A 9,943-nucleotide genomic window follows, 5' to 3' on the forward strand; every position below is an offset into this window, starting at 1 on the left:
AACAGGAAAAATCCTTTCGACAGCTTTCCACACAGCCTTCCATCTATCAAATTTCCCTTGATCGACCCCAACCTAAGATTGGGGACATTTTTCCAACGTGTCGGACAAATAAATAAAACCTGAAACCTCGAAGTTAGGAAGAGATCTTCATTGCAGCTGTTACCCTTTTGCCGGGGAACAACATATTCTGCAATGTAATATGTTGTCAGTTGAACGTTGTATAAACTGATATGGTATACATTGTTGTTAAGTAAGACGATTATCTCGTACAGACAAAGAATCTTCATTTACTTCCTTTTAGAAAGCACTAGTATTCGCCACGTTACGGAAACGTTGACATAATACAAAACCTATTGGGTCGAGTCATAAATAATTTCCGTTTTTATCGAAGTAAATTGTAACCACGCATTTCTAACTTCTGATGTTTAAAATTGAAATGGAAACTACTGTTTTTAAAAGAGCCTCACCTGTCATTCATATTTAAGCATCATAGTTTAATATTAAAGTGCATATTTGACATGTGATGTGGGGGGGGGGGTTAAGAATGGAAAAATGCCAGAGAAACAGCTAAGAATATATAGTGTGTATGGCCAAGGTGTTACTAATGACCAGCAAGTGCGAAATTGGTTTCCACAGCAATGTTCCAGAGTTTTGTCATCCTCAAACCAGGATGCTTATCACTCTTTGATCAAGATGCTTTAAGATAATTAGTGGAATTCAGTCCTCGTAAAACGGCTCGGGAATTAGTAATTGACCTCAATACATCCCAATCCACCATCTGCCACCACGTGGAAAAGATAGGAAAAGTCATCAAGATGGGTGTTTCAGTTCCCCGTACTGTTAGTGAGAAGAAAAGGGAAGATCGCATGTCCATAGCAACAAATCTTCTTTCAAGACAGAGAAATGAGTTGTTTCTCAATAATATTACAGGTGATGAAAAATGGGTCTTTTATGACATTATCCAACACAGAATGTAGTGGATTGACAAGAATAAATCTCCAAAACCAACCTCAAATGCTGAGCTCCATGGAAGGAAGGTTACGTTGCGTGTATGGTGGAATCACCGCAGTATTATTTTAAGTTTTTAAACAGCAATCAAACACTAAATGCCGACTATACTCTCAAAAGTTGTAACATGTACATGAAAATCTTTTATGAAAACGCCCTGCACTCGCCAATAGGAGAAACGTTGTGCTTCTCCATGATAATGCAAGTGCACGTTCAGTAAGAATCACTCAGGATGAAATACTGGATTTGGGCTGATCTGTTCTACACCATCCACTATATTCACCAGACCTTGCACCAACTGATTTCCATTTTGTTCGCTTCCTACAAAATACTCTGATGGGGAAAAATTTTTCTCAGAAAGTTCAGGTGAAAATGTATGTGGAAAGCTTCTTCATGTCAAAGTCAGCTGAATTTTGCTTGAGAGGAATCAAAAAGCTACCTGATAAATGGCAGAAGGTCATCCAAAATAATGGCAACTGTGCTGATAATTGAAAATAATTCTTTTAAAACGTTTTTCATGTGTAAAGGTTTTTAACAATCTCGGCAAGATTTTCGCAAACGCAAAACTTCTGTTACGTGTGGTGTGTCAGCATCATGTTACCATAGGTAAAAATAGCCTTGAATATTTTGCACTGTGACTATACACGTATTTCTTCAATAGGAGGTGGCGTAAAGAGCTTACTTCCTATTTCAGACATGATACAACTAACGGAAATTATGCATAATAGTTACAGTATGGCTTTAAGTTTATTTAAGAGGAACATCCTTCAAGTAGCTTTTTACAGGATGTGTGTTTTGTACAGTTTGGTTGGTTGACTATCTATTCAGTTATGTCTATAGTAATCTTCACTGGAATACTGTTCAAGAGATTTTTTGACAACTATTGATAAGTGTATGTACCCTACTTTAGTGGAGTATATACTCTCTGTACAAGAAGCACAGATGGCCTGATGAGAGATCATCCTCAAGTCAATAAGGATGTCAATTTACAAAACCGGAGATTTGGAAGTGGCTTTTCCATCACACCCATGTTGATGCTATGTAATGTTTACAAAGAGTTTAGCCCTTCCTAAAATGTGATGCTTGTTTATTCACATTGTTTTGAGTTAATCAAGCATTATCTCACAATTTCAAAATTTCAATGTTGTGATTGCTTAAGATAGTTGAGTAAGTGTGAGACGCCAGATCTGACCAGTTTGAACATAAGGTAGATAGAATATTTGGATCAGACGTGGCCAGTTTCAATGTTAGAGGATCAATGCAATATACAGCTTTTTCCTTGTCTTGTGTTATACAGCCTTGGCCAAAAGTATTAGGCCACCCCAATGTTTTGAGGTTCTGCTATCTCAATGTTAATGAAACTCATGCCCATGGTAGATTATGGTATATTTCACAATATACATTAGTTTTAATATCCGGTTGACCTTCCTTTAGCATCAACTTCCGCTTTTATTTGGTCAGGCATTGAATCAGCTAGTTTCTTGCAGGTGCTGGGCGCAATTTTACTCCATTCTTCTCTCAACCTTTGGTACAAATGCTCTTTATTTTTAGTTGTGTTCCTGATAACTTCACCAAGAGTTCCCCATAGGTGTTCGATTGCATTTAGATCGGAAATTTGAGCTGGCCAGTCCATGGGTACAATACCCCGTGTCTCAAACCATTGACGAGTATTCTTTGCTGTATGGCATGGAGCGTTGTCTTGTTGAAAGATAACACTGTTTTTCGACGCTCCTGGATGCAATTTAGCACTTGATGGCTCTAAAACATCCGATAAAATAGAAACATAGGTAGCTGAATTCATCCTTCCCTGACGTAAAAACATTTCTCCGGGTCTTGTAGCAGACATGCAGGCCGACACCATGATAGAACCACCCCCATGTTTTACGGTTGGTACCAGGCATTCAGCCTTAAATGCTTCCCCAACTCTGCGACGCACGAAATTTGCACCAGATGTACCGTAAACCTGAGTAAAAACAAAAGTAATATGTAATTTGAGAAACATTATAATATTAACTTTGTTTATTATGTTATGGGAAAATAAAGCGGTGAGCTGGCAGAACCGATAGCGCTCCGGACAAATTCTGCCGAGGTCGACTTTGCTTTTGATCCTTTCGGGGCCGATAAAATAAATACCAGATGAGCTCTAGGATCGATGTAATCGACTTCACCTTCTCTTCAAAAACTGCTGTCTCTTTGCAAAAATTTGAAATTATTATGCTATGTGAAAATAACAACACCAAGCAAGGTTTGTTGAACATACTGACAAAAGATATAACAAAAGTGTTTTATAGGGACACGACATCGAAGATACAAGCATATATATATATATATATATATATATATATATATATAGACAGACAGATAGATAGATAAATAGATATAGCTTTGTATGTATATCATGTATATTTGCACATACGAACACACCCACGCAATATCTATTTTATACGTATGGTTTGATGCATGAATATATGGATGTATTGAATAACTCTTTCACTTCCCCTGCTCTCCCTCACTTTGTGTGTGAGTATCTACATATATCCATATATATATGTGTGTGTGTATATATATATATATATATATATATATATATATATATATATATATATATATATATATATATATATATATATATATATATATAGTGAGAGAAGGAGAGAGAGTGAAAGTACGAGATAGCAAGGGAGAAACGAAGAGGTGAGAGATGTATTATATGTATGTAATGAAACTCAGCGAAATAAGAGCAGAGCGAAATATTAAAAAAGATAACATAAATCAACGGCAGAAATAAAACATGGGAGAAATAAAAAGCTGGCTGCATTTTACACTAAATGACTGATGTGGCCCAGGTCTGGAAGTAATTGAGATTTTACAATAAGTTAATGAGATTTTTGTCAGGGTCGGGTGGGATATGTCAAAAGGTGACACAGTAGAGACTTAAAGAACCCGACAGAGGGCGCTTATTGGAGCCAACTTAGAGAAGTTACGAAGTTAGGGGTGAGCAAGTGTAGAACTAACTCGTAACACTAATTGCTTTCGTATGAAACGGCGGGCGGAGAGTAAGAGGGATGACGATGATGATGATGATGATGATGACGGCGGCGGCGGCTATGGCGACGATTATGATCATAGTTGATGACGACAGAGGCGGTGGAGAAGAAGAAGAAGAAGAAGAAGAAGAAGAAGAAGAAGAAGAAGAAGAAGAAGAAGAAGAAGAAGAACGGGGTAAATATTGACGGGAGCAAAGAGAAGGAAAGTAAGAAAGAAAGAAAGAAAGAAAGAAAGAAAGAAAGAAAAAGAAAGAGAGAGAAAAGGCGCATCGTTGAATTGGTTAGGAAAACAGGTAAAGTGGAATTTATAATGGAAAATGTCTTTGCCGGTGTAATAATAGTAGAATATATTTACTCAGTACCAACATAAACATTGGTTTTGTAGCATAAACTCTGGACAACATTCAAGTGCCGCTATATATATATATATATATATATATATATATATATATATATATATATATATATATTTGTACATACACACACACATATATACATATATATACTCGTAGACACGCGCATGCATATACATCTATACACACACATATACGTATACAAAGACATCTAAATCCCCAGTTCATTATGTTTGTAACAAACACTAACAACTATAGTGACAGCCGACAAGCTCAAAAAACACGTGGCCGCTTGTTTGCATGTATGCAAATATATATAGGTTTACACTTTTGCTTTTATGTTTATATATGTCAGAAATTTGTGAACAATAGCGTCGTTTATTACAGATTTCCGACGAACGTAGGCCAATGCATTTGTGATGGCAATGAGTGTGTGCACCAAGAATTTTAAAGCCTGTGTCACATATTCCATTGCTCCAGTCAACTCAGCTGGGAAAAATGAGTTATCCTGCGACGGACCATCGTCCTGCATTGCGAGGAATATATAAACCAGGGAAACCGACTCTATGTTCCTTACTAAGCAATGTGGACTAACCCCATCTCATCTTGTGTCTGAAGGTTGTTTTTTTTCTCCTAGTCTTCATAGTTGAATGAAGGCATTTCTAGGCCATAGTTTGTTTGGCACTGTGTATCACTAGGCCTTGCTCAGGTATTAGTGTACTGGTAATTTTAAAATAGTGTCTTTCATACTTCAGCGGTAGTTCTAATGACCTGGGACTTGTAAGATTCTTAAAAAGAACGGTTGCTACAGTAACCTATGTGTTGTGTTATAAATCTTTGACAGCGAGTTTTTCGCACGTTTAACACCAACAGCCATAATCCTAAGAGAATTTTTCCTGAGTTTCGCGAGTTTGTTAAATGTGCTTTCATATTGGAAACGATAGTTTTTTTTCCTTCCTAGTCCAGGTTTCCTACACTGTTTGCAGCACTCCAATCCTCTGTGTAACAATATTGCAGATATTGTAGATAAGTGACGCCCACACAGGCCTGCAGTGTAATAGTAATCCCCAACGTGCAATGCCAGTTTTGGCGGGCTTTTTTTTCTTTAATAGAAATATTATTTAATATTTTGATGGCTCACATCTGACTTACCTCTCATCTGCCAAGGTTTCCATTCTCCTAATTTCCTTTTTCAAGCCGACTGCTGTTGTTTTGCTTCCTTCTATCAATCTTACTGACCTAAATAGAAAAGAATTGTCAACGTAAAGCTACAGCTCATTTTCATGGGCTTTAATCAGATCATTAAAGAAGAGTGAAAACAGAAATTTCTAAGGACTGATGCATTGATGCAGAGAGTTGACCTGAAAGGATGATTTCGATGGTCGCCTATGTTGTGTGACACTGCAAAGCTATCATTTCAGTATAGACCGGTGATGTGGAGGAAGGTTCGTTTCCTAAGCGTAACAAGGATAAATGCCAAGGAAACCGAAGCGTTTACTCTTTTACTAATGACAATTAATTTCAGCCGAATTCCTTTTCCAATCATAACAGTGCTACGCCGAGCAACTATACAAACTATCAATCCTTATGTTTGTAGGCAGACTTTCTAACCACTTTGTTAGTTGCGACTTCACGTAGAGAAAATAAGAAACTCGATAAGGTTTCTAAACCACTGAGTAGACGGCAGCCATGAATACATAAGGTAACTTACACCAATCCTCAGTCACTTTTTGTTAGCAATACAACATTTCAATGTTAATTTGATTTCGTTAAGATTAGATTTCGCAAAGTAATATTATACAGAGAAGAGGAGGTATTTTAATATATTTTTCTTCCTTTTCTTGTTAACTAAAACCCAATAAACATAGGAGAACGAATTCCAAGTTGACATTATAGACATTTAATCTTTAACTAACCAGTTGGTATTTACGTAAAGGGGACTCGGTATGACGTAGTTGCTGAAGTTCAAGTATGTGTTATGACTGTGGTACCTCAGAAGTTCTTGACTAACGAGGAAGTGTGGTTGCCATTTGTGAGGCACGTCTCTTTGTCAGAGCCGAAATCATAGGCCAAGCAAGTTATGTTGTTAAACGCTCACAGTTCTCTGCCAGTCAGCAATGTAGCTGCTGGTATCTTGGCCCTTGTATTCTATAGGGGAGTAAAAGTGTCGACGTTTTCGGGGGTTCTTTAGGATCTGACGAAGATGAAAGGACTATCAGTCCAGGAAATACAGACAACGTCTAGAAATCCCTGGCTGGGTACTGGTATTGGTGATGAGTAAGCATTGATAGTTCGAAACAAACTTTAGGACGTAATAATACCGTCAGATAGGAGTCCGAAAAACACACAGGGCAACGAAACCCTTCTTCACAAACTCGTCCAATGCCGACTTGTGGAGTTATGTCGAACTACTGTAATTGGAAAACCTCAAAACAGACTCGGATTCTAGCGAAGCCTATTGTAATGTTCTCGCTCCGCCTTCCTTTGTTCGGAAAGGAAAGGCAGTATTCATGTTTAGTGGCCAAGACAGAACAGATTGCATGATCAACAACATTTAAGTGAACTGAAAACAGATACCATCCTCTTCAGCCCAGACTCAAAACTTCAATAACTTCTGTTTCCACTTGTGGAGAAAAGCGAGGGCAGAGAGGGAGGTGTTGTGTTCCATCGAATTCACTAAACGGTGACTGTAAGTGACGAGAAGTGCCAGGTCAATTGAGCCAACTTTCACCATGCAATTCCAGTTGAAGAATGCAGCTGAGTGCGGCCACTTAACTTCAGTAAACAAAATCATGTTTCATCTAAAGAGTTCATTGTTTAGATGTTGCTGCTCGCCTATTGATACATATCATTTCATTCCTGGCCTACTTGGACTTCTCTGAAGAACCGGTTGTTCACAGCAGAAACTCAAGGGTGACAGGACGCTGCACCAGTCTTAATAAACTCTTTTCTCTTCATAAATATAAATTTTTCCCCCATAGGGGTAAGTTGTAATGAAAAATATAAAAAGAAGGAAAATGCACAGAATGTATATATATATATATATTTTTTTTTATGAGATAAGATACTTACGTAATCAACCGGTTTTGCTTTAGCTAATCACGACTAAGAAATTAATGAAATTATTAGAATTTCATGGTATCTAGTATATGGTATCATAAGTTTTTTTGTCCATGTATGTATATAAAATTTCATATTATGCTCTGTATTCAACTAAAGATTTATTCTGAAGCATATGTATATTGAGTTCTAACACCAGGTTATTAGTATCACAATGTCCAAGCGAAACATTCTCTATCTGTCTGACTGTCTATCTGTCTGTATATATGTGTCTGCATATATGTGTCTACATATATGTGTGTATATATATATATATATATCTGTGTGTGAGTGTGTGTGTGTGTGTGTGTGTGTGTATATACATATATATGTGTGTATAGGTATATATATGGTATACATATATATATATATATATGTAGACATATATACATGTATATATGTAAATATACTTATATATATGTGTATATATATACACATATACATATGTATATATATATACATATACATATATATATATATATATATATATACATATATATGTATATATATACAAATATATATGTATATATATACATATATATATACGTATATATACATATTTATGTACAAATACATATATGTACATAAATATATACACATATACATATATATACATATACACATATATATATATATACATGTATATATACATATATATACTTATATACATATATACTTACATATACATATATATGTACATATATATACATATATATACATATACATACATATATATATATATATATATATATAAAATATATATAGTTTTAGGGAAAATAACCAATTTTCAAGAACTCATCGATGAAAATCCACTATCACATATAGAAAAATTAATAATTAAAAGCACAATAAATGAGTATAATATAAAGTAAAGTAAATATCATAAGATAAATATAATAAAAAGATTACACGTGTTTCATAACCAATTTTCAAATAGAAAAGAAATTTAAATCGATTAAAATCAATTGAAATTATCTAAAATAAGTGCTATTCAAAAATATAGCTACTCGTCTATTGACTGGTTATTATTTTGATATTATGATATTTTTTAAATAATTTTTCTATCTTTATATAATAAGTATATCATATTAATTCATTTGGTACTTATTGTTGGTTGAGATATATATCTAATTATTGTTCTACTTACGATCTGACGAGTAGCTATATTTTTGAATAGAACTTATTTTAGATAATTTCAATTGATTTTAATCGATTTAAATTTCTTTTCTATTTGAAAATTGGTTATGAAACACGTGTAATCTTTTTATTATATTTATCTTATGATATTTACTTTACTTTATATTATACTCATTTATTGTGCTTTTAATTATTAATTTTTCTATATGTGATAGTGGATTTTCATCGATGAGTTCTTGAAAATTGGTTATTTTCCCTAAAACTATATATATTTTATATATACTTTATCTATAAGGCTCAATTTAATTTTTTATAAATTGATTTTAATTGAGTTTTTTACCTGTAATTTTGGATTTTGTCCCTAATAATATTATATATATATATATATATATATATATATATATATATATATATATATATATATATATATATATATATATATATACATATACATATATACTTATATGTGCATATACATACATATACATTCATATATATTCATATATATTCATATATATTCATATATATATATATATATATATATATATATATATATATATATATATATATATATATATATATATATATATATACATATATATACACAAATACGTACAACGCGCACAAACACGCGTATATTTGTGCAGAAGGTTCTGATGCCTTTAGTTTTTTAACCCTTCGCTCCTTCTGTACGTTGAATTATACAGGATTTCACGAAGCAGGGATAAACACAACTGTCTTCACTCGACCCACTTCAAATTCCTCCACTAAACACGATTCTCCAATAAATACAAACTCTCAGCGATCTCAACGACTTCCTGCAACGTCCACGATCTCTCAACGACTCCAACGACTTCTCTCTCGTCTCAACCAATGCACTACTTTTTATAAGAGTTCGGCTAGTCCATTCTTCCAATCCCTCAGGGGTATCAATGAGTCTTGCCACAACATCTGCCCCTTTTGAGACTGACTTCCGTTGGAAGTTAATATTATTATTACTTTTATTTTTATTATTTCACCACATCTCCCTTTTTTGAGATTTTCTTCCTCGAGAAGTTTAATATTTCTTTTGTTTAGGCACTACTTCCAATTGCTATTTTTGCTTCCTCTTTCTTTTGCTGCTACACCTAGGTTCACCTTCTTGTGGTGTTGGAACATCAACGGTGTCTTAGAGCACTTCCATGGGTATCTCTTTTCTTTTCTCTGTATATCGATTTTTTTAGCTGATTTAAATGTCTTTTGTGTTCTCATTTTTCGCCTCCTATCATATACGTCATTTTGCTTATTCTTTTTGTTACT

Source organism: Octopus bimaculoides, chromosome 6 (genome assembly GCF_046866305.1).
Source record: "Octopus bimaculoides isolate indiv1 chromosome 6, ASM4686630v1, whole genome shotgun sequence".
In the NCBI taxonomy this organism is placed as follows: domain Eukaryota; kingdom Metazoa; phylum Mollusca; class Cephalopoda; order Octopoda; family Octopodidae; genus Octopus; species Octopus bimaculoides.